Raw genomic sequence first — 20,697 nt, 5'->3', positions numbered from 1 at the left:
AGGCAAAGTGTTTACCTATTTAAAGTCCCTAAAAGCAGACATTTTATTTCTTCAGGAAACACATATAGCTGTGGGACAAGAACGTAAACTTAGGGCAAACTGGATCTCCCAGGTGTATCAGGCTCCTTTCAGTAGTAAGGCAAGAGGGGTAGCAATTTTATTTCGAAAGGGTATTTCTTTTCATATTGATTCGATGACTACAGATTCTCATGGTAGATATGTAATGATTTCAGGACATCTTAATTCTTTGTACGTTACAATGATAAATATATATGGTCCAAATACTGACGATCCTCAGTTTTTTAAGAAAATCTTTGATTTAATCCCAGCAGGGTGTGTAAATGTTGTTGTAGGTGGGGATTTCAATTGCTATTTAGATCCGTTCTTAGACCGATCATCTTCAAAGCCACCTCCTAGCATAACCTCAGTACAGATCCTCAATAGATTGATTGATGATAGGAACATGGTAGATATTTGGAGGTTGCAACACCCAATGAATAGGGAGTACTCGTTTTACTCACACGTTCATAAGTCTTATACAAGGATTGACCGTTTTTTAGTTTCTTCTGAACTGATACATAGAATAACTGATACACAGTATCACAACATGTTGATATCAGACCACAGTCCCATTTCGCTTGAGCTTAACAATGTTCTGCCTCGACAAAACTATTATTGGCGATTCAATCCTTATCTACTTAAAGACACAGCTTTTGAAAAATACATTAATGCTAAATTAGATGATTTCTTTATGAATAATGATAATGGCCAAGTCTCCGATTCTATTTTATGGGATACCCTTAAGGCAGTCATGAGGGGTCATATTATTGCTTATGAAACAGCTATTAAGAAAAATAGCAATAGCAGGCTTTTAATAATTGAAAATTTATTAACAACATTAGAAAAGGAATATAGAAAATCTGGATTACAACAAGATTACAATAAGATATTGAAGTTAAAATATGAATATAATTCGATTCTAGGCAAAAGAGTTGAGAATCTCTTACTTAAAATGAAACAAAAACACTTTGAACTGAGTGATAAGCCAGAAAGGTTATTAGCCAGACAATTAAGGGGTGAGCAGGCAAAGCAAACCATCCACCAAATTAAATCAAAAACAGCGGAAATTGTAACCAGTCCAGAAAAAATCAATGAATCTTTTAGGGATTTTTATTTAGATCTTTATTCCTCAAAATGCAAAGTTAGTCAAGAAGATTATGATTCTTTTTTTGATAACCTCAACCTTCCCCAATTAGATGAAATTGCAAAAGAGAACCTAGAAGGCTCATTTTCCGAAGCAGACATCTTAGAGGCCATCAAGTCCTTTCCGTCTTGCAAAGCACCAGGTCCGGATGGCTTTGGATGTGAATTTTATAAAGCCTTTGCTTTAAAACTTGCCCCTTACTTATTGAGAATGATTAATGACTCGTATGAAAATGGCAGACTTCCTAAGTCATTATATGAGGCCAATATTTGTGTTCTGTTAAAGAAAGGGAAAGACAATACCGATCCGGCCAATTATAGACCTATTTCGCTTCTCAATTTTGATCAGAAGGTGATAACAAAAGTATTGGCAAACAGACTTGGACAACATATCTCAACAATAGTACACCCAGACCAAACTGGGTTTATACCAGGTCGCTTTTCTTTTTGCAACGTTCGCCTTCTACTTAACATCCTATATAGGGATTGTGGTAGGGAAACCTCAGGTGCAATTATCTCACTAGATGCCCAAAAAGCGTTTGATCAAATAGAGTGGCCATTCATGCTGAAAGCGCTTGAACACTTTGGGTTTGGAAGTTGTTTCATCAAATGGGTAAAAATTTTATATTTGTGTCCTCGTTCATCCATTCTGACAAACTCTAACAAATCCAACCCATTTGAATTGTGTCGAGGAGTTAGGCAAGGAGACCCTCTTTCCCCTCTCCTTTTTGATATTGCATTGGAACCACTTGCCATAGGGATTAGAAGTCACCCACAAATACATGGAATAAAGATTGGAAATGATGAAGCTTTGGTTAGTCTATACGCTGACGATCTATTAATATATCTATCTGACCCAGCCAAATCAGTTCCCCATTTGCTTAACTATATTAATGCTTTTGGAAAAATCTCTGGGTATACTATTAACTGGTCCAAAAGTGAGTTTATGTCACTTGCTAGACACACAAACTCCAGCCAGGCTAGTCCCTTACCTTTTAAAATAGTAGAAGACCACTTTACATACCTTGGCATTGTGGTTCCAAAAAACCCTAAGCAGATATTTAAACTTAATTTTTTAGTCAGGATTGACAAACTGAAAGAAAATATTGAGCGATGGAGGCTCCTTCCACTATCTATGATTGGCAAAATTAATGCAATTAAAATGGTCACTTTACCACAATTCCTATACCTTTTTCAAAACTTGCCTATCTGTATACCTGTATCTTTTTTCAAGCTTCTAGATTCAATCATCATGCCATTTATTTGGGCTTACAAGACCCCCCGAATTGCGAAAACGCACTTACAGAAACCCACACAGATGGGAGGCCTTGGGCTCCCAGTGTTTAAATTTTATTACTGGGCAGCAAATATTAGGGCATTGTCTTACTGGCAGAGGGGTATTCCCAATGAAACTTTCTCTGTGGCTGATCCCTTATGGCTTAGGTTTGAGACATTGTCTCTAACTACATCTTGTCTCCCAGTTTTACTTTTTTCTAAAGTGTCTCCCTCATCAAAACAAATTGGGACTAATTTAATAATTAAAAATTCAATACGGATATTAAATCAAATAAGGAAACATGTTAAGTCACCTGACGTCTCTGTCCTCACACCCATAGCGAATAATCATATGTTTAAACCCTCTCAGTTAGATCAAGGGTTTATCGTATGGAAGGGCAAAGGTCTGAAGTCTATTGGGGATCTGTACATAGATGGAAAATTTGCATCTTTTAGCCAGTTGCAATCTGCATTTAATCTTCCAGGCTCTGATTTTTTTCGGTACTTGCAAGTGAGACATTATGCTCAAACTGTCATTTCAAGCTTTATTGACAAACCAAAATATAATACATTTGAGCAATGTTTTTTGGAAAATCCTAGCTCTAGACACTTGGTTTCACGCTGTGTTACTGCTTTTCAACTGCCTGTGAGTACAAATTATATAAAAGAGGCCTGGACTAAGGAATTTGATGAAGAAGTGCCCGATGAAACCTGGAATGAAAGTCTCAAAAGGATTCAAGGCTGCTCAATAAATACAAGGCACAGGTTGATTCAGTTTAAAGTAATTCATAGGTTGTATTATTCCAAAACTAAACTAAGTAAAATATTTAATTCTATCTCCCCAGTTTGCGACAGATGCAAAATAAACGAGGGTTCCTTGTCACACATGTTTTGGTTTTGTCCTAAACTGTTTGATTTTTGGACTGCCATATTTGATTTTTTTTCAAAGGTTTTTCAAAAGGAGGTTAAGCCAGACCACTGTCTTGCAATTCTTGGATATTCTGAGACATTGAACACTCTTCCAAGTTTCCAGCAACGACCTCTATTGATGGGCATGATTCTTGCAAAAAAAGCAATTCTTTTAAACTGGAAATCCTCAGACTCTCCATGCTTCAAAGCTTGGTTGGGTGAATTGTTTCATGTTATACAACTGGAGAGGATACGTTCCTTGGAGCCCAAATCTCATCGTCAGTTTCAAACTGTATGGCAACCCTTTGTGGATTTCCTCAAGACTGAATAGTATATTACTATTTTCACAGTAATGACTGAATTTACGATTTGCTTTGATTATGTTAAATGTCCCTCACTTGTTGTTTTCTGTTGTTTTTTGCTTTGTTGTGTATTGTTTTGTTGGTAAATTATGTAAAACAATTTAAAATAAAATATTAAAAAAAAAAAAAAAAATGTGTATTTTTATTTTTATTTTTTACAGACATTAAAAACGATTAACATTTATTTGACTTTAACTAGCATAACATCACATTTGTTTCTTACCGCTGAATTAACGATGATGTGCTTCCCTCTTCTGGTCGAAAAGTCTTGGTTAACATTATGTTTTCTTCAGTAAGACGTGTCAAATCTCCCTAAAATAACAATATTTACTCTCGTATATATATTAGTTAAAAGTAATTATTCCTAAAAGAGATTAATCAACAAACGTTAGTCAGTCAGTTAAACGAAATGACCGTTATTTTTTAAATTACGCGAGCGCGCCGCTTTATGTTGACGACAGAAGAAAGCGCATGATGGATTAAAGAAATTAACAGTGTTTATAATATGATTTTCAGACACTTAACCTTGGCTTAATTTAACTATAAAATCAAAATTATATTATCATTATAATGCGGGTTAAACACTTTGATGTCATTTATTATTTCGGACATAAGGTTCTAGTTTGATTATAATGAAAAAAATACATTTTAAAATGAGAAAAAAATCAAAGTCATCTGCAAAGTTTTAATATTTTTAAATGGTAATGACGTTCTGGGAACGTTCTCTCTAGGTTATAAAAATAAAACTTAAAAATAACCTGCAGGGAGCGTTCTGGGAAGGTTCTTTTTAGGTTATTCAATAAAAACTAAAAATAACCTGTAGGGAAAGTTCTTTATAGTTTATTAAAAAAAAAAACTACATTATACTGTACAAAAGTAATACAAGACTAATATTGTTCTGTTACATGTTACACCGTACTTTTATTTTGACAGGTTGCCGTGAAGTTTCTGTATCTGTGTCCAAATTCAGGGTCTGCATCCTCCTTAGGATCCTTCCTACCCGGTTGAAGGAGGAGGGGTCCTCCGAAGACCGCAAAACCTGGAAGTAGGAGTCTGTGAATTTGGACAGCCTACCCTTCTTTCAGTTCCCTCCCTTCCCCGTTGCTCATATCGTGTCGCCTAGCAACCGTGACAGCGCTAAGCAAGAAGTAAGGTTATCTGTACTGCACAAAACAAAAGAGCTGCTCTATCGTCCCTAAAAGCGTTAAAAACAGCTTCAATCACTAACAAGAATTAGCTGTGTGTAAGGGGATATTCACACAGGCAGTAAGAAAGAAGCCAGTTTACGAAAGTGACATACAAATGTAAAAAAAAAAATAAGCTTAACGCTAAAACCACAGGCCTAACTAGACAACCGCTATAACAAAAAACCAAGAAACCAAGAAAACAAGAAAAAACCAAGAAACGCCAGTTTTTTTTAAAACTTACATCATTACTACCGTTCGATTTGTTCGCTATTATTTGAAAATTCTGGAAGCGCTCTGCCGAAAGGAATTATGGGATTGGTAGGACAGGAAAGGATCCACCAGACCCATCCTTCAAATTCGGGGAAAAGGAGGACGTATTTGTGGGCCGCATTTGAAGGATCCCATGAATTTGGACAGCCTTCGTCGCGGCGCTGTGACGTAACATCCTTCAAATGAATCCTCCGAAGGATGTAGACCCTGAATTTGGACACAGCCAGCTTGTACCAAGTGTGCCGTAGGTGTCCTGAAAAGTGAAGCCAAAAGTTTTCGATCACCCCCTGGTGGCTGGCTGCAGTATAGGTCATAAACCCCGCCCTCTCCATGTAATCTAATGGGACATAAGCCAAAATAAATAATCGAATTACACTTCAAATCATTTTTTCCAAAGATGGTTTCCATCGTTTTTCTAATAATTTCTTTTTAAAGTTGTTATTTGATGCTATGAAAACGGGGTTTGGTGTCTCATAATCATAAACAAACAGAGGTTTACTATTAAAATCAAACAAAACCAAAGGCCTAACTTTGGGTTTGGGTTTGCGGGAGTTAAGGCGGGGCTTTGATAGCGAGGCTCCGCCTCACAACACTACTGCGCATGCTCTGGCTTCAAACGAATCTCTACTGCGCATGCTCTGGCTCCAAAAGATGTCATTTCCCCCAAGATGGTAGCGGCCATATTGAGTTGTTTTGGCTTCACTTTTCTATATGGAATGAAGCGGAGACGCTTTGTCCATCTTTATTACAGTCTATCGTGTGTACAGTATGATATGATGCTAGTTCTCTCAAATGAAACGGTAAAAGTGACACTCACAAGAGCTTTGGAGATTGAGTTTATCTGTTCATGTGAGATGCAATGGCCAAAAAAAGTAAAAAATAAAAAAAAGTTAAAAAAAAAAATTTACGTGGCATTTCGCACTATAGTAGATTTGCTTTTTATGAATGGAGTCCGCGTTTTTTTTTTTTCGCGGAGGAGACATTGTAAAAGCGTGACCATGTAGAGACAGAAATGTACGGTGGCCGACAGAGGCCAACGCGCTGCAAACAAGAAAACACATGCAAACAGAAAAAATGACAACAAATTAAGAAAACATCTTCATCAGTTTGACAACACAGGCGCTGCAAATCCTCGCAACGCGAACGCAAATACGGAAACGCGCTGCAAATTCTCACAACACAACCAAACTCAGAAACGCGCTGCATATAGCTCAGTCCACAACGGAAATGTTTCAGGGGGACCTCAAAAAGTGACGAACTCATCTGGGACCTGATTATTTATATCACTATATTACCTGATTATTAATATCACTATTACCTTTAAATGATACTATACTATCACTAAAAGGTGATAGTTCACCGATAACACCTCTGCTCTGACCAACAGCCACTGAACAAATAATCAGGTCCCAGATAGGTTCGTCACTTTTTGAGGTCCCCCTGAAACATTTCCGTTGTGGACCGAGCTATATGCAGCGCGTTTGTTAGTTTGCAGCGCCCTCGTGTGTTCGCAGCGCGTTTCTGAGTTTGGTTGTGTTGTGAGAATTTGCAGCGCGTTTCCGTATTTGCGTTTGCATTGCGAGGATTTGCAGCGCCTGTGTTGTCAAACTGATGAAGATGTTTTCTTAATTTGTTGTTGTTTTTTCTGTTTGCATGTGTTTTCTTGTTTGCAGCGCGTTGGCCTCTGTCGGCCACCGTAGAAATGACATGTTTTCGTGTAAATAAGATAAATAACATAAGGCTATTTCGTTTGTTTGATAAAAGAACAATGTATAGACCTGTTCCATAGGAAAGATAACCTAAAATGACTTTTATTGTGCTCTGGCACTTTGTCGAAAAGAAAATGAACTTGACGTTCAAGGGGGGCGGGGTGTGTCATTGGGGGGCGGGGCGGGGCGGGGCGGGGCGCCCCCCTAAGATAATTGTAGGGGAAACACTGAACTACTCTCTGACTGTCTTACTAGTGCACTGACTACTGAACTAGGAGCTGATTGAAAAGCACCCAGAGATTGTGTTTGCATTGATTTTTCTTTCTATTAATTATTCTCATCTGAAACAGGAAAAAGTGTTCAAACACACAGAAAAACTCCTGGAGAATCAACAGAGATCCATGTGACACACTATTATAAAGATGGTGTTTATTAAAGAGGAGAGTGAAGACATGAAGATTGAAGAAACATTCATAGTCAAACATGAAGATACTGAGAGACAAACAAAGATGGCTTTTATTAAAAAGGAGAGTGAAGACATGAGGATTGAAGAAACATTCATCAAACATGAAGATACTGAGGAACAAACAAAGATGGTGTTTATCAAAGAGGAGAGTGAAGACATGAAGATTGAAGAAGCATTCATCAAACATGAAGATACTGAGGAACAAACAAAGATGTTGTTTATCAAAGAGGAGAGTGAAGACATGAAGATTGAAGAAACATTCATCAAACATGAAGATACTGAGGAACAAACAAAGATGGCGTTTATTAAAAAGGAGAGTGAAGACATGAAGATTGACGAAGCATTCATAGAGAAACATGAAGATACTGAGGAACAAACAGGTTGGTTTTTATTCTCAAACCTGAAGTCACTACAAAAATGAATGATATTTATGAATGTCACACGAGTGTAGAAATGTTTTGAGATCAAGTGTTGAGATCAAATACTAATGCTGCCTTCAAGTGCAACTGAGAAGATCTTGCTTTCACATTGGCCATTTGTTATTATGACATCATGCATTTAAGTTGTAACAATAATATGGAATTAACCTAAACCAAAAATATATTTTTTTCTGTAACATTAAACCTAGTGTCTGCCTCTAATATTAAAACCATTGATTTCTAGCACTTTGGCTACTTACGCAAAAGTACTAACAAAGCAAACCTTGAAATGTTAGTAATCACATTTGGCTACTGCATGCTGTCTACATTTGTTAATTTAAAGTATTTGGTAAGCAAATAAACAAGTAAACACTTAGGCTACGTCTAAATTAATCTGGATACAATTGAAAACAGCCTTTTAGTGTTAAAATATTCTCTATCCACACTAGCATTTTCTAAAAGTTTCTCATCCACACTGAAATGTCAGAAAGCGTTAAATTCACTTATTCAAATGGAACAGATTACACTTTTTCATGCATTTCTTCTAGTAAGAACATTTCATTTACCTTTTTTTTGTAGAACAAGACAACGTTAGCCTGGAAAAATCCAGACCCTAATCTATTAAGATTAAGGGTCTGGGATCGAGCAATGAAAACTGCCTAATTCGAGGGGCGGCACCAAGCGTGCATTTGAAACTCTAACTGCACGCAATTGGATAACGCCACGACCAATCACAACAATACACGCTTAGCTACCAGCAGAGCTAAATAATGTTTCATTAACAAAGTTCGGGAGAAGGTGTCAGATGCTTAGCGTAAACATCACAAGTCAATCAGCGCCATAGGTTTAAATACAGCTGACTCACCTCAATTCACTCGATGGTTTATCAGTAACCCTCCACCAACCCCATCTCATCACTCCGAGTTCTCGCTACTCCTATTGGAGGGTAACGTACTCTGGGTTCGGGCCACTCCCGAGCTCGGAGCCCTTCACCGGACAGCACGCCAAACATGCACTACTATTCTCCGGCTAATTATATGTAAGCGTGAACTCGTGAACTGATAGATTAAACTCTTGCCGTATCCAGTCGGCAAAACAGCAAAAACGTCCTTCTTGCAAAGGAACGATTCGAGTTTTCTGTTTTCTGTTCCTCTTTTATATGGAAAGCCAAGTCTAACTCGTTCATTGTAGCGGCCAAAGCCGTTTCAAACAACTTGTTGTTCATCTGTAGCGACAGCGATCTTTCAAAGTTTACTACATGATTCGGACGTCGCAGTGCTGTCATCATCAGCTTAGCTCGCCTCTGGCCCGCCTACATCAGATACACCGATTTGATTGGTTCCCACAATTGCTTACGTATTGCAGTAACCTGCACCATTGCTCGATGCCAGAGTGTCTTGCAGAGACAATTCAAATTGTGCTCTCGCAAGACCTCTGGATTTCCAGGGTAAGACAACGTAGGACATACAGAAAAACAGTACAAAATAGGAGAAAAGAGCTGTAATATAAAGTATGTGTATATACATATATAGATAAGTATAAATAAAATATACAGCAAGTCTGACAATAAAACAAACACAAAATAAGCCAAAACAAAAGCATTAACATTGAAGTTAAATTCTGATGTAATTATGTGAGGTGTAAGATTGTAATGCATAAGATGTACACCTTGATATCTTGTAAATGTATAAAGTTAAAAAAGGGAATAAGTAGGAAGATTAGGAAAAAGGGAAAGAAGAAGGAACAAAATATATAAACTAAATAACCAGATAAAGAAAGGAAATGAAGAAAATAATTCAAATAATATCAATATAATCAAGTAAATAAATAGATGAACACTGTTCAGGAGGCATCAGAGTGGAGCAGTAGGTCATTCTTACACCAAGGTACTGTATTTTAAGATGTGAACGGTATAGACCAGTGGTTCTCAAACTGGGGCATGAAAAACAAAAGCTGAGCTTTGGCATTAATTTAATTCTAGCCCAACTTAAGGTTAAGGTGATGAGTTGGCTTAAGTGGTGTTTCCCATACATGGATAAATTTGTGACGACTTGCCACAATATCAAAACTGGCCGCCACAAATAGATTTTCCAAAAGGCTTTGGCTTTGTGAAACAGGCGTTAGTGTGGACCAGGCCTAAAAGATAGAATGGTAAATTACTTTTTGTGGAAAACTTAACACTTATTGGTTTGAACTACTGTTATATGTATCTACATGTTGTGATGTTAACTGCTTTGTGCCATTAAACTGGGGTTAACTTTTATCCCTTTGTTTTTCCAACTTAGACCTAACAGCGCTGAAAGAGGAGAGAGAAGTACTGAATGAAACTGAAGAGAAAGATCAGTTTGAGAATCTTCATAATTTCGTATCTGGAGAAAAATCTGTTTGTTCCTTAGAGTCTGAAAAGATTTCTAAACAAAAAACAGCTCAAAAGACAGGAACTATGAGTATTTTAACTTGCTGTCAGTGTGGAAAGAGTTTCAAACAACAAGGACACCTTAAAAGGCACATGAGAATTCACACTGAAGAGAAGCCTTACTCATGCCAACAGTGTGGAAAAAGTTTCACTGATAAAGGAAACCTTAACAAACACATGAGATTTCACACCGGAGAGAAGCCTTACACATGCAAACAGTGTGGAAAGAGTTTCACTGTAAAAGGAAACCTTAACATTCACATGAGAGTTCACACTGGAGAGAAGCCTTACACATGCAAACAGTGTGGAAACAGTTTCAGTCAAAAAGGAAGCCATGACAACCACATGAAAATTCACAATAAAGAGAAGCCTAACAGATCCCCTTAGCATGGACAGTGTTTCAAACAAATTGTCTAGAACAGAGAGTTCCGGTCCTTGATTCTGATTGGCCACAATCAAAGCTGTTGTAAATTACTCTACGAAAATACACCTCTTTGTTTCTCGGGAACCACATTGTTGCAACTACAATTACAGTTAATGTCAAAAGTTTACATCCCCCTTTCAGAATCTGCAAAATGTTCCCTTGTCAAAACAATCCTAAAGAATTCCAATAAGAATCCTATACAGGGCTCTTACAATGATAGAAATTCTAATACACATTTTAGAGCACTGTGTTTTGTCCATGGTACACTTTACCATGTCAACTAGCTATATTGTGTTTGGCTGAGCTTACTGCATAAACATGTAAGGAATGAAATGGACTATGGACAATGTGTTTGCTCTGTCTCCAATGTAAGAACTACACATTTGTATATCATGAATTGAAGGTAGGGCTCAGAGAAAGTGCACTGTTTTTTTGATTGAAGCAAAATGAAAGACACTGTTAGAATTTTAACATCAGTGTGCATGGATTTAATTTGCACACGTCAGTTACTTTCTCACTTCTACCACCAACATTGGCGGCTTTGTGGAAGGCTCAAGGTGGAAGGTAATAATCATATCTTGGATCCATTCCTCAAGGATTGTATTAGGAATGGTCTTAGAGGATTGTCTTACAGGACAAGGCCTAAATCTGCTGTATGATCATTTCTACAGGAGTTTAATGGGATCCAATTTCATCTTGAAATTTTCATCTTGAATTGACTATACACACACACACACACACACCATTGTATTGCACTAATTTAACTTGCTCTGACACTTTGTAATTATTATTTGTCTAATACACTTGGTTTGTAAATGGTGGCTGTGTGTGAGTTTACTACGTTCATACATTCTTTCATAAAAAAAAAAGAAATCTCCCATTTCAAATGAATTTGGCGCTCTGTGGGGTATTGTTACAACTTAAACTCACCTAGTGAGTTTAGTGCAAAAATTTCATGTCTTTCTTTCAAAAGTTCACTCTTACGGGTAATAAACTGAGCAAAAGGGTAGGCGTATCTGGCGTGCTGTCAGGGAGAGGGTCCGTGCTCGGAATTTGGCCCAAACCCTATAAATGCTCCCCAAAAAGGCTAATAATTGCAAGACAGCAGCCAGGTGACCCCCAAAAATTGCCTAGCTTGAGCTGAAGGGATGCTGGAAGTTGGTTGTAATAGCAGGCCTGCACAGGAGGAGCAATATTAGTCTGTTTCATTCTTATTCCGAGGTCCCCGTAGCCGCCAGACCCAGCCTGTATCCAGATCAGATGGTCATTGCAGTCCCCCAGATCCAGTCCGTACCCAGCTTAGATCATGGATCACCACCTGGAGATGACTTTAATAGCCGAGGTTGTCAAACAGATTAGCTCCAGAGACGGATCATCAATGAAGACCTCGCCAAACTAGACGGCCATCGGTGCTACACCACGGGATCCTGATGAGTTCTCTACAATCAGACATTGGTACAAACTGCTGGTTTCGTCTGGCCAGAGGAGAACTGGTCCCCCGACTGAGCCTGGTTTCTCCCAAGGTTTTTTTCTCCATTTCTGTCACCTGTGGAGTTTTGGTTCCTTGCCGCTGTTGCCTCTGGCTTTCATAGTTGGGGAAATTTTTTCAGCGATATCGTATATTATTTGAACTGAACAGGACGATGATATCACTGAATTCATTGATGAACTGCCTTTTACTGAAAATTGATTATGTACTAATAAATTTACTAATAAATTTAATAATGCGTTAATTACACACATTGATGCTGTTTAAATACTGTGCAGTTGCTTTGACACAATCTGTATTGTTAAAAGGGTTATATAAATAAAGGTGACTTGACTTGACTTGACATGACTTGAATCCACCAACTTGACATGACTTCAATCCACCATCCTTTCATCCACTGCCAGCTGTCTGTCTGGATGGAAGCAAGTTTTGCATGCTGTGATGATGCTGTCGTACAGGGGCTTGATTTTGAAAAGTCTGTCGTAGGCTTGAATCCCCTTTTTTCGCGTGTTTTCTCGATCACCCTCAGGATCACAAAGATGCAGGTTCCAGGAAATGGCCTGAAATCTGGACCTGGACATAACCAATCTTGGGAAGGGTAAGCGGTAGATTTCTTTTCCCGACCAGTAATCACCAATATTTTTGGCACCAAGGAGCCCGATGTAAACCACAAGTGCAATGTATGAATAAAATTCTTGTGCTTTTAAAGGCAATCACAGGAAACGTTTTCCAGCCTCTGATATCATTCTTGCAAAGGCGTTTGTATTTTTTACAATTGTGTCTACCACAGAGCTGGTAAAATAAGCTGAAAGAGCTGCAAGGGGGAATAGATCCTGTCCATTACAAGCTGTGCTCCTGTGATTTGTTTAGGCAGGAAAAGTGGTAACACTGGAACCTCATCCTCAACACTGCAGTCTGAGGCCCTACGTCAAACTCCCTATGTTGGAATTGACATATAAATCTAGTGTTTGCAAAAGACCACCGAAAATAGAAGGTTTATCCTTATCCTTATATAGATTTAACCTTGATTTCCATAAGAAAGGTGCCCCAAATTGGTGGAAAACCACATCTCAACCATACGCTGTCCAAAGCATTGAACCGCCTTCACGCGGCAAAACAGAACATGTTGTTGGCCCGCACTGCTGGGTCAAACTGCGCTTCCCAAAAACAGATTGAGTCAAAACTGACAGAAGAAAACTGTAAGCCTGCTCTAAGCCAGTCTCGCACAACGCAAGAGCCTCCGTTTCTCCTGTGTAATTTGGGGGCCGATAAAAACTGCGTCCGACCCAGTGAAGTAAACCATGACCAGCCCGGCTAGCTCAGTCGGTAGAGCATGAGACTCTCCATGTTGGGCGGCCCTGTTGACTCTCTTTCTTATACTCAGAAGCTGACTCGGGTGAGTTCTGTAATGATAGTATAGCAGCAAGCATTGAGGTAGCCAATTGTCCTCTAGAAGCAGCATCTAAGGAAATTAAAGAAGAACAAGCATGCAAAACAGATAACGAGAAACAGACAAGCCATACTAATGGTGAAGCATCAATAGTACAAGCCTTACATGACACAATGGTTCTCAGCAGACTTCCTGCACCTGAGCCCTTAGTTTTCTCAGGGGACCCACTCAAGTTCTTAGAGTGGAGAACAAGTTTCAAGGCATTAATAGAACGGCGATGCACAAATCCAGCCGATAAGTTGTTCTACCTACAAAAGTATGTCAGCGGTGAAGCACAATCTGTGTTGGAAGGAACCTTCTACAGAAAAGACAACGAAGCCTATGATCAAGCATGGGAAGCACTGAATTCTCGGTATGGCCATCCATTTGTAATTCAGCGTGCGTTCAGAGAAAAACTGAATAGCTGGCCCAAGATTGGTTCGAGAGAGTCTGTTAAATTGAGACAATTCAGTGATTTTATGACAGCATGCAGCAATGCTATGCCACACATCAAAGGGCTTCAGGTGTTAAACGACTGTGAAGAAAATCAGAAAATGCTACAAAAACTACCTGATTGGCTGACGTCTCGTTGGAATCGGCATGTAACAATGCAGCTGAAACGAGCGGAAGAGTACCCTACTTTCAAGGAGTTTGCTGATTTTGTGGCACAGGAAGCAGAAATAGCATGCAACCCTGTAACATCCTTTCACGCCCTGAAGCTCTCTGAAGAAAAGCCATCTAGAGAAGTCAAGCGCTCAAAGGCTAATGCGTTCATCACTAATGTGAAAGCGTCAGATAAATCAAGAATAGTGTCAAAATCATACAGTGTTGGAGTAAGCAACTCAGTTGATTCTAACAGATCCAATAGAGTTAACACTCTGCCTTCATGTTCAAACCCAGTCACGTGCAGGTGTTGTGGAGAGAGCCACTCCATCCACAAATGCCAAACGTTCACCAGTAAGTCTGTGGAGGACAAGAGAAAGTTCATATAAGACAATAACCTATGTTTTGGCTGTCTTAGGAAAGGACACAATTCAAAGGACTGAAGGAATAAAGCTACTTGTAGTATATGCAAGAAACATCATCCAACACCACTTCATGAAGACCGTCCTTCTTCTACAGCAGTAACAGTTTCGCACACAATGCAAGCTGAACAAAACACATCTTCTCTTTCCTGTTGCGTAGACAGTGGAGATGGTGGGAGTACATCAATGATAGTGCCTGTATGGATTTCTTCAACTTCCACTCCTGATAGAGAGACCTTAGTTTACGCTCTTTTGGATACGCAAAGCAGCAACACCTTTGTGGATCAAGAGTTGTGTGAGAGGATGGGGGTGATTTCAGAGCCAGTAAAGTTAAAGCTTACCACAATGATGGGAAAGGATTCAATTGTTCAAAGTGAAAGAGTTTGTGGGCTCAGAGTTAGGGGGTTTCACTCCCATGGCCTAATCAGTTTGCCACCTGCCTATACCAGAGACTTCATTCCACTTGAACTTTCCCACATTCCTACTCCGGAAACCGCTAGAAGGTGGAGTCATCTGAATGAAATTGCTCAGGAAATTCCAACGCTGCTGAATTGTAAGGTCGAACTCTTGATAGGTTATGATTGCTCAAGAGCTTTGGCACCACGCCAAGTCATCACAGGAGGTGATGAAGAACCATTTGCAGTCAAGACAGACTTGGGTTGGAGCATAGTTGGCTGTCCACCGCAGTTTGCCAAGTCGACTGAAGTTACAGGCCTGTGCCATCGTGTATCTGTTAAGGAACTCCCGATACTAACACCTACCTCAGTCATCAGAGCCCTTGAATCAGACTTTAGAGATACAAGCCCAAGGGAAAGGAGCATATCACAAGATGATATACAGTTCACGCAACTTCTAAATGAGAAAATTAATCAGAATTCAGAGGGACACCTTGAGATGCCCCTCCCCTTTAAGACACGCCCACAGTTACCTGAAAATAAGCAGCTGGCTCTGGTGCGACTGAAGCGTCTGAAAGGAAGATTTGAGAAAGACCAGAAATTCAAGGATGATTATGTAAAGTTCATGGAAGGTGTCTTCAAGGATGGTGATGCAGAGAGCGCTGAACACCAACCCAAAGTAGGAAACGTCTGGTATATTCCTCACCAGGGGGTATATCACCCTAGAAAGCCAGAGAAAATTAGAGTTGTGTTCGACTGCTCTGCTAAATATGGTGGCACGGCGTTGAATGATCACTTGCTAACGGGACCAGATCTCACTAATGGACAATCAGGCGTACTCTGCAGGTTCCGCAAATATCCAATCACCATTATCTGTGATGTGGAAAGGATGTTTCACAGGTTCCATGTAAGCCAGGAAGACAGAGATTACTTACGGTTCCTGTGGTGGGAAAATGGCGATACAAGATCAGAGCCAAAGGAGTATCGCATGAAAGTCCACCTTTTCGGAACAGCATCATCTCCTGGCTGCGCGAATTACGGAATGAAGTATCTTGCATGTCAAAACGAAAGAGAGTATCCTGCAGCAGCCAGTTTCATCAAAACTAATTTCTACATTGATGATGGGCTCATTAGTGTGAAAAATGTGGACACTGCTATCAAACTTGTCCAAGAAGCCCGAAATGTGTGTGCAAAAGGGAAATTGCGCCTACACAAGTTCATCTCGAACAACAAAAGGGTTATGGAGTCTGTCCCTGTCAGTGAACGAGCCAGCGAAATTCAGGATGTGGAGCTTGGTTCAAATGAATTCCCAGTCCAGACTGTGTTGGGAGTAAAGTGGAGTGTAAATAGTGACACCTTTTCATTTAAAGTAACACTGGATGAGAAACCAGCAACACGGCGAGGAATCCTCTCAACCGTCGCATCTGTGTTTGATCTGTTAGGATTCTTGGCTCCCTTCCTTCTATTAGGAAAGAAAGTACTACAGGAAATGTGCCAAAGGGGCATTGAGTGGGATGACCCACTTCCCAGAGAGTTAATGCCGCAATGGAGTAGCTGGCTAAATGAATTGAAGAACCTGCACGATCTCCAGATAGCAAGATGTTTTGCTCCTGAACACCTAGGGACTGTTCAGAGGATCGAACTCCATCACTTTTCAGATGCGAGTAGCCATGGCTATGGTCAGTGCTCATATATTCGAATCGAATATTTGTAGCGAATCGAGTCCAAAGAATTAGAGAGGCGACTAACCCTGAACAGTGGCACTACATAGACACCGAACAAAATCCTGCAGATCACGCTTCCAGGGGCCTCAAGGTGTCAGAGCTGATCACTTCAAATTGGCTCACTGGAACGAAGTTTCTCTGGGAAAGAGAAATTGTCACAGCAAAGACAACTCCTGAGCTTCTGGTTGGCGACCCTGAAATCAGGACAACACAAGTGCTACAAACAAATGTAGCAAATGATGATGATCATTTTCTAGAGAGATTCAGTAGATTGTCGAAATGGCACACTGCATTGAAAGTTGTCGCTCGTATCCAGCAACTAGCGAGAGACAAGAAAGTTAAACCCATAAATGTTGAAGACATGAGAAATGCAAGCATCACGCTCATAAAATTGGCACAAAGAGATGCTTTCAAAGATGAAATACAAATACTGAAGCATAGTAAATTGCCATATAAATCTAATAAAATATTAATTTGTCATTTGTAATAATAATTTCATTCATTTGGACATCATTTATGTGATAATTACTGATAAATAAAGGATTCAGTAAATACTTCAATGTATGGCAACAGTGTAATATGAACTGGGAAGCCTGTGATCATTTCTTTTCTCCTCATTTTTTCCTTTTTTCTCTCTCTTTTCTTTCTTTTTCTCTTTTTCCACCTCCTTCCCCTACTTCCTCCTCCTTCCTTTTCTCCCCCCCCCCTTAACAGACTATTGTTCCCCAGCTTTGGTGCAATTGGTTAGCGCGTTCGGCTGTTAACCGAAAGGTTGGTGGTTCGAGCCCACCCAGGGACGTGTGAAATGCCGGAGTTTTGCACGCGTGTCAGGTGTCCACTAACGCCTATGCCATTCTTAGGGTTGCGAGGCACAGCTTTCTCAGGGCGTTTATCTTGTGCACCTTCAATAAGCTGGCTTGTTTTAAAAGAATTCAGCGGCGGGCATTTGGTGAACATTTTCACCAGCTCGAGTAGTTTGCTGTGGCATGTGGATGCCTTCTTTACTGATGATCTGTCCCTGGGGCTCATCTAGTTGACATAGTATCCGCTGACATTCGGCTGAAGGTGCTGATCCACCATCTGCTCTTGGTACGGACTGGAACCGGGGGACTGTAGTGACCATCAGATCGGAATGCAGAATGGATCTGGTGGCTACGGTGACCTCAGAATAAGAAGAAACAGACTAATATTAATGTAGATGCAAAAGTTCCATGTTGCCACAAAGTCAATACCCAATACCCCACCGGGATGACTTGAAATACAGTCAGCATCGGCAATTTTTGCCAGTCTCTCTGGAGGCTTGTTGAGAAAGATAGTCTTGCTTCGTTTTGTTTCCTTTTATTGGCGTGGCTGGTTGTTGGTCCTCGTCAAAGAGGTGTCCACCGATCATAGCGTGCCGGAGCCAGAAGACTTGTTGTTTTGTCAATATGTTCTCAAGACTTTGCGGCAGGTATCAATAAACTACAGCACAATCACAGCTCGCCGCTACCCATCGTAAACAGGTTGGGCCTGTCTGTTCCGGTGGGCTCTCAGTGGTGCTAAAGCATCAAATGAAGAGGATGGGATTCGAACCCACACAAACCAAGGCGTGCCGAGCACAACGGACTAGCCTTGCATCGCCTTAACCACTCGACCACCTTTCGTTTTGCGCGGTCCTTTTGTTTAACACTCCCGATTCAGACCACCAGCTCATTAGTAGAGCGCTCAGTGAACTGAACTGAGTGTGTCAGATAGGGAAGACACACAAAAATTGCAGAGTGGGGTCCCCAGGACCGAGGATCACTGCTAAATGTACCGAACGACGAGGATGGGATTCGAACCCACGCGTGCAGAGCACAATGGATTAGCAGTCCATCGCCTTAACCACTCGGCCACCTCGTCGTATTACGTACCGTCTTTTATTTAGCACTCCAGATTCAGATCATCAGCTCATTAGTAGAGAACTCAAAGAACTGAACTGAGTGTGTTAGATAAGGAGGACACACAAAAAGTTCAGCATGGGGTCCCCAGGACCTAGATTAAGGTCCAGTGCTAAAGGAACCGAACGACAAGGATGGGATTAGCAGTCCATCGCCTTAACCACTCGGCCTCCCCGCCCCCTTGCTGACTGAGAGAGGCCATGCTGCGGACCTTTTCAGCTGCTGCTGCTGTGCTTTCAGCAGGCTGTTTTGAGCACAGAGGGAATAGTGAATGAGCCGTCTTTTACGCACCTCTAATCTGTTCCGTAGAAACACGGTGCAGCAACCCGTGCCAGGAGACTGTTTGTGCGGCAGTTTAAAGCTTGCTACCACCTTGTCGGTTCACATCCACGTAGGTGCCTGCAAAGGTCACGACCGTCGCCGGCATTCTTTCGCAGAGGCAATATTGTAGCCTATGAGGTTTATCCGAGGCGCGATCATTGCTGGTTGAAAACTTTACCCAATACCCCGCCAGGATGACTTGAAATACAGTCAGCTTTGGCAATTTTTGCTAGCCTCTCTGGAGGCTTAGAGTATTGTTGAGAAAAAATAGCCTGGTTTTGTTTCTCGTCGAAAAGGTGTCTGCTGATGATTGAGCGCCAGAGCCAGAAGGCTTGTTGTTTTGTAAATATGTCTTCAAGACGGGTATCATTAAACTGCAGCGCAATTACAGCTCACCGTTACCCATCGTAAACAGGTTGGGCCTGTCTGGTCCGGTGGGCTCTCAGTGGCGCTAAAGCTTCCAGTGCATGTCGAGCACAATGTATTAGCCTTCCACCGCCTTACCCGCTGGACCACCTCGTCATCTTGCGTGGTTTCTTTGTTTAACACTCCTGAACCATGTGCATGTGGATGCCTTCTTCGTCTTTTGTTTCAGCCGCCGAGGGCCTGTTTTCCACTGAGGCCCTGCGTCAAACTCCCTATGAGACACAATCGAACGTTAGTAGTAACCTCCGATTACGGCCGAATGTGGATTCTGCTCGGACGACGGGGCACCGGTACATCCTTTGTAGCTTTGGCTTGTTAGCCAAACGCTACAGCAGTTTGCCATTTCCCATGAAATCATCCTTGATTTCCTTAAGAAAGGTGCCCCAAATTGGTGGAAAATCACATCTCAACCATACGCTGTCCAAAGCATTGACCCGCCTTCACGCGGCAAAACAGAACGTGTTGTTGGCCCGCACTGCTGGGTCAAACTGCGCTTCCCAAAAACAGATTGGGTCAAAACCGACAGAAGAAAACTCTAAGCCTGCTCTAAGCCCTACCCACGGGGAGGGCTCGACAGTCTCGCACAACGCGAGAGCCTCCGTTTCGCCTGTGTAATTTGGGGGCCGATGAAAACTGGGTCTGACCCGGTGAAGAAGCCCACGACCAGCCCGGCTAGCTCAGTCGGTAGAGCATGAGACTCTTAATCTCAGGGTCGTGGGTTCGAGCCCCACGTTGGGCGGCTCTGTTGACTCTCTTTCTTCCCAAAAGGGTGGCGGGCTCCAGCGTGCCCATTCGCCGCGCAGGCTGAGTGGATTTTGCGAGCTCCGGAAACATCTTTCAAAACAGATGTCGCTGTTAGTGCGAGCAATTTTAATTATATACATACAGTATATATACACAAAACAACAACAGTGCATGTATTTATGCTCTTCAATGACTAATTAACAATGACAAACAATTTTAAAAAGCAAGTGTATTTAAAAGAACAAAGCCACTAACAGATTTTAAAAAACTTTTAATCTATCCACCAAACAGAAAACACAGGCAATATGATTTACAGAGCTGTTACAGGACATTACAGGAATAAAAAGTGAACTAATGTGAAACAACACTGAATGACAAAATCACAAAATCTAAATTCGGTCTCTGCAACTGTGAGGTATTAGCAATACTAACAAACATTACATTACAACACATACATCTTTAGGATGAACTTTGAATATTTCCTTGCGGCTCCCAGGTGTTTTTCCACTTCATCCCACTGTAAGACAGAAAGACAGCACAAAGCATTAGTCATTTTGTTAACACTATCTTGACAATTTACAATAA

The 20,697-nt window shown here is 40.8% G+C and overlaps 3 non-coding genes across 3 annotated transcripts; 2 read left to right on the top strand and 1 right to left on the bottom strand.

Moving 5' to 3' along the window:
• Positions 1–18,501: 18,501 nt before the first annotated feature.
• trnas-gcu (transfer RNA serine (anticodon GCU)) lies at positions 18,502–18,583 on the bottom strand. Its single transcript has one exon. It is a non-coding gene; the product is annotated as a tRNA-Ser (tRNA).
• A 463-nt stretch (positions 18,584–19,046) lies between these two features.
• Positions 19,047–19,187, top strand: LOC141339440 (U4 spliceosomal RNA). The gene has a single exon (XR_012356030.1). It is a non-coding gene; the product is annotated as a U4 spliceosomal RNA (small nuclear RNA).
• An 847-nt stretch (positions 19,188–20,034) lies between these two features.
• On the top strand, positions 20,035–20,107 carry trnak-cuu (transfer RNA lysine (anticodon CUU)). The gene has a single exon. It is a non-coding gene; the product is annotated as a tRNA-Lys (tRNA).
• Positions 20,108–20,697: the final 590 nt, after the last annotated feature.

Source organism: Garra rufa, chromosome 7 (assembly GCF_049309525.1).
Source record: "Garra rufa chromosome 7, GarRuf1.0, whole genome shotgun sequence".
NCBI lineage: Eukaryota > Metazoa > Chordata > Actinopteri > Cypriniformes > Cyprinidae > Garra > Garra rufa.
This window is presented reverse-complemented; position numbering and strand designations above follow the sequence as displayed.